The 5,467-nt window shown below is 37.3% G+C and overlaps 1 long non-coding RNA gene across 1 annotated transcript; it reads right to left on the bottom strand.

Annotated features, from left to right (window-relative positions):
* Positions 1 to 1,555: 1,555 nt before the first annotated feature.
* On the bottom strand, positions 1,556 to 5,362 carry LOC308661559. The gene is made up of 3 exons (XR_014024970.1): positions 5,272 to 5,362; positions 3,819 to 3,963; positions 1,556 to 1,971 (listed from the first exon to the last, which is right to left on the bottom strand). It is a non-coding gene; the product is annotated as an uncharacterized lncRNA (long non-coding RNA).
* Positions 5,363 to 5,467: the final 105 nt, after the last annotated feature.

Below are 5,467 nucleotides of genomic sequence, written 5' to 3'. Positions count from 1 at the left end.
AACAAACGCCTCGGGAGCCCATCGCAACGCTCCGAGCGGCTCTGAGGTCGTGCTCCGGCGCCTCAGGGCTCCTGCTGAGGGAGGAGAACAGCAGACAGCACCGGAAGGGGACCTTGCTCATTCGGGCGGGCTCGCACCGTACCGTCAGAAAAGAACACAACTCTCTTTGCGTACTGTATTTTGGTCGGAATAGTAGCACACTTAAGAGCTGGAAGGCACCTTGTAGGTCATCTAGTCCAGGGGTCTTCAAACTTGGCCCTTTTATGACTTGTGGACTTCAACTCCCAGAATTCCTCAGCCAGCTTTGGAAAAGTCATAAAAGGGCCAAGCTTGAAGACCCCTGATCTAGTCCATAGTAGCACACTTAAGAGCTGGAAGGCACCTTGTAGGTCATCTAGTCCAGGGGTCTTCAAACTTGGCCCTTTTATGACTTGTGGACTTCAACTCCCAGAATTCCTCAGCCAGCTTTGGAAAAGTCATAAAAGGGCCAAGTTTGAAGACCCCTGATCTAGTCCATAGTAGCACACTTAAGAGCTGGAAGGCACCTTGTAGGTCATCTAGTCCAGGGGTCTTCAAACTTGGCCCTTTTATGACTTGTGGACTTCAACTCCCAGAATTCCTCAGCCAGCTTTGCTGGCTGAGGAATTCTGGGAGTTGAAGTCCACAAGTTATAAAAGGGCCAAGTTTGAAGACCCCTGATCTAGTCCAACCCGCTGCTCAAGCAGGATACTGTATCCCATTTCTGACAAATAGCTGTCCAGTCTCTTCTTGAAGCCTCCGGTGATGAAGCGCCCACAACTTCCATGGGCAAGCTGTGCCGTTGGTTGATTGTTGGAACAATCAACAATTGGTCACGGGTTTGCTATCATTGCGATTATATAGTATCGGTTTTTCGTTTTGATGTGCAGGGCTACCAAATCTGGGCTGCCAAATGTGGTTTCCTGTAATTCTCTTTCGGTTACGGTCACCAGAATTTTGGCAACTAAGATGTAGTAGCCCTAGATTTAAAGATTAAAATAAACTTTTGTGGGGTTGTGCTCAGTTATAGTGTGATGAGTACGCATTTGGAAGACTTTAAAACAATTAAAGGGAAAAAATTCAGGTTGGTTTTGGAAGAAAAGGACATCTGCCTAGCCAGCCAAATCAAGAGTGACAATGAATGGAGTAATAGATGTCAGTTCGTCTGACATCCAAAAGACACTTAGGGCTCTTTCAGTAATTACAATTGGCTGGATTTATGATATGTGCCAAAGCTGAAAAAATCATAATCTAGCACAGGGGTCCTCAACCTTGGCAACTTTAAGACTTGTGGACTTCAAGTCCCAGAATTCCTCAGCCAGCTTTGCAGGCTGAAGAATTCTGGGAGTTGATGTCCACAAGTCTTAAAGTTGCCAAGGTTGAGGACCCCTGGTCTAGCATACTAGTATTTTACAAGCACATATTCAATACGGCACATAAGTAACAGAAACCAAAAATTTTAAGAACTAAATATTTCTAAATATTATTATAAAATGTAAAGGTATCAATATTTTGTAAAAACAATACATGTATTAAATCTGTTTCAAAGTACTTTTATTTAAATGCACAAAAAGATCTTATCAATTGTCAAGAAATTCCAGAATAATTTATGCAGAAAACATACATAATTTCCGATCCCTACCAACTACAATCCTATGGTTTACAGGATGTAACTATAGCCTCTGAAGCTGACTGTTCAGGTTCTGAGAGACAGTTTCTCAGGAACACTCTGTACCAACCTGCTTAATATTATCACCCGTACTTCAAATTGTATGTTTGAATTACATTAATATTATATAGTTGGGGCTACATATTTTTTTAGTAATCATACTTTGAACAAAGGTAATACTAGATTCTATTTTTATTATGGAGCAATCACTTTTTTAAACAAACTGTAGGAGAAGCAGTTTCTCACATTATTTCCATATATCATCTTGACCAGGTTTCAATTCCCTATAAAAAGAAAAGAAAATATTACAAGTTTAAAAATAAATTATGCCAGATCAGTACATTTTACATTTAAAAATAGCCTTAAATAATTAGCTTTAAAAATGGAAAGCAATGATAGAATGGATAGGTATTCTCTATATACAATTATATGGAGAACTAGCTTGTTCTTGCAAATATTTGTGAAGTTTTTCCCCCATTTAGTATTTATTTTTTTATCCTACTTTTATTGCTTTTTATAAATAACTCAAGGCAGTGAACATACCCAACACACCTTCTTTCCCCTATTTTCTCCACAACAACAACCCTTGAGGTAGGTTAGGCTGAGAGACAGTGATTCGCCCAGTCACCCAGCCACCTTTCATGCCTAAGACACAACTAGAACTCAGTCTCCCAGTTTCTAGCCTGAGTTCCCCATACATGCAGAAAAAAAAAATATTTGAATCTTCCAGTTGCAAAACTTATTTCGCCCCTCTCCATCCACAGCTGCATGTATGTGGAACAAAATGAGTATATAAATGGATGGAGAAAGCTAAGCTTCCATTCAGTGTACAATGCTCTGATTTCAGCTGGCTCATATTTCCCCCCAAATTATAAAGCAATAGGAATAACATTCAGATTGCTATCAAAAAGATTAACTGCAATGTTGTCCAAGATGCTACTCCTGATATAATTGGGGCAGATGATTCTCTCAATTGTGTAACAGAGAAAGCAAGCTAAGTCACCTATTTTTACTAACTGTTCTGTAAATATATTCCAAGGCTAAGCAAGGATTGAAGGGTAAGAGGGAGAAAAACTTTTAAAGCACTAAACAATCTGATACAAAAGTTGAAACTGTTAAGGAAATTTGCAGCATTTGCAGATTAGGGCAAGAGGCAATATCTTATTTTAAATTCTAGAATTGGGAAAAAAATAACAGGCAAATCTTTCTTTACAGATAAACTTAATAGGATAATACAAAGGACGTTATGGAAGCAATGGCAAAGGGAACATCCTAATAAGTTTTAGTACAGTAATCAAGAGGTGAAATAATTAAGAAGTCTGCTAAACAGTGATTCACAATACTTATTGAAATATAGGTACTCAACAAAAGTTAGTAACAATGAAAAAGAAAGGAAGGAAAGTCAAGTATAGAAGAAAAAGAAAATAAGGTAATTTTGTGATTTTCTAAAGCCCAAAGTAGACATGAGTAAAACAAAGGAAATGAGAAGCATTTTGGAGCTAAAGTAGCATAAAATAAAATATAACAAAAGAAAAAAATACCATATAGGAATATGACATTTTCAGAATCTTGCACTTGGTTCTAAACTTTTTAGGATGAAGATAAATACTATTATAGGCTCAGAAATAAAGCCGTCATGCAGATTCATTTCCATAATCATGATATCCATGCTCAGAAATACTACTACTCTCCCAAATTCAGAGGGTGTCTACTGCAGCCTACTGATAACAAGCTTCTTTGTAAAGGTTGGAAATAACCTTTACATATATTTTAACTGAATATTATTTTATATTCTTTTAATTATATATTATGCATGTACCTGCTGTTTCTATTATGAACTTTTTTATCTGTCAGCATAAATCAATAAGGATGAATATCAGCAAGTATGTCTAGGAACACGGTAACCATATTCTGTACTATGTAAAGCTTCAAACCATATTTGGACCAATACTACACATATTACAATATAAATTCTTTAAAGAAAGAATTTAATAATTGTGATCTTTTGCACACATCAATGAAAATGCAGTAACAGCTATATTTACCAATAACTTTCCTCAAATATACTTTTCAGAAACAATTTTATAATCAGAAAAAATGAGATTGTAAGAAATCAATTAAAATAATTAACCTTTGATATAATTTGCTCTTGTTTCTGAATATTGCCAGTTTCTCATCACTCCTCTTGTCAAAGTACCATCCCACCAAGAATCCTAGGGGACACAATGCAATAGGCCAGTGATCTCGCACCAAGTGGATAACATTCATGGTAGTTACTATGAAAAAAAAGGGACAAAGAAAGGATTACAACTAACGGCATATTTCCGCATGAGCATCATTGCTTATAATAAAACATGAGACCTATTTGGCAGCAAGTTCATTGTTATTGTGAAACAAGTCCTATTGGATTGGTGTGAATTAAGAGGAAACATTACATAACATTTTATGTGGAAAATATTTTATTGTAACTTTAAATTTTGCCTAGAGCATAGAAGGTGGTATTGAAGTATCCATAAATGCTGACATTTGTAAAATGATGAAACATGCATGAGGATGTCACAAAGCAAGCTTGCCCCTCACATGATGCAAATACACAAGAAGCCAAGTTTGTATCAAATGCATCCATCATTTGCCAGGCTTGCCCCCATAGAGACTTCCTTGTAATAGTAGAACAAGTCAAAGGAATTACAGTTGATGAAAAATTAATGTAATTGAAATGTGCAAATCTTGTGCATAAATCCCCAAATTTTATAATCCCAAATAGGATTACAAAATACATACATGCAGTATGTATTTTGACATTATTTACTAAATGCCATTTTGTAAATGTAGTGTCATTTACTATAGTATAATACAGGTTAATGAAAAGCCCAAAACAGCTAATAATAGTACTTTGAAGTGTCATTAAAAAGAATAACCAACCTGCCCTTCAAACAAAACTGCAAACATTTCCCTTAACAACAAAAAGCCACTTTCCATCAGTTTTATCCAGTGTTTTGGTATTGTTTAAGTTTTAATTATAAGCTTTATTTCTAAGAATCTACAGGCTCCACCTATATTCTTAGAAAGTAAAACAAAAAGGATGACTGCAGCCCAATGCTTTGCTTGAAAGTGTGACACTGGCCAGAACAGGCCAATATATCTGGTTTATTATGTGAATTCCTTTTCTATTGCAGAGCTGTAGCATTGTGGAATGGGTATTTAATTCCCACCCTGCTCCAGATACAAAAAGACGTCTAGCTCTTTCTCATGGGAGAAGCTTATACTAGAACGAAGTCCCCTTCCCCAACCTAATTTGCCTAGAATATGATTGTACGCCCCGAGCAAGTAACACAGCAATACACCTTTTGTGGGCATAGGTGGCCATCCTCTATGATAGGAAGCTACACATGCATCCAGCCAGAATTAATGGTTGAAAAATTACAGTGATAGAAACTCCAAATCTTCCATGGTGTATGGCTTGATACATGACACATCCACTATTGGCAAACCAATGTCGCCTCCAGTCTCCTGAAGATATCAGACGCACCCTCATAAATCCCTCTCTAACTCTCCCTCCCCATTCACCACAACGCTAATCTTACCTGTCCTGACGAGCTAGGCCTCACCCAGGGTCAACTAAACCCAAAACGACCTCTCAGTTTACCGAGGAGGCTTCGGAAAGCTAGGTATCCGGGAGGAACCATTAAGGCGAGCGGGAAAAGAAGTGCGGATAGAAACGCTATTTTACGTCATGCACCTCCCTGGGAGTCAATTTCTTTTTTTGGTGGATTATAAATC

This window comes from Vipera berus (genome assembly GCF_964194415.1).
Source record: "Vipera berus genome assembly, chromosome: 1".
Lineage (NCBI taxonomy): Eukaryota > Metazoa > Chordata > Lepidosauria > Squamata > Viperidae > Vipera > Vipera berus.
This window is presented reverse-complemented; position numbering and strand designations above follow the sequence as displayed.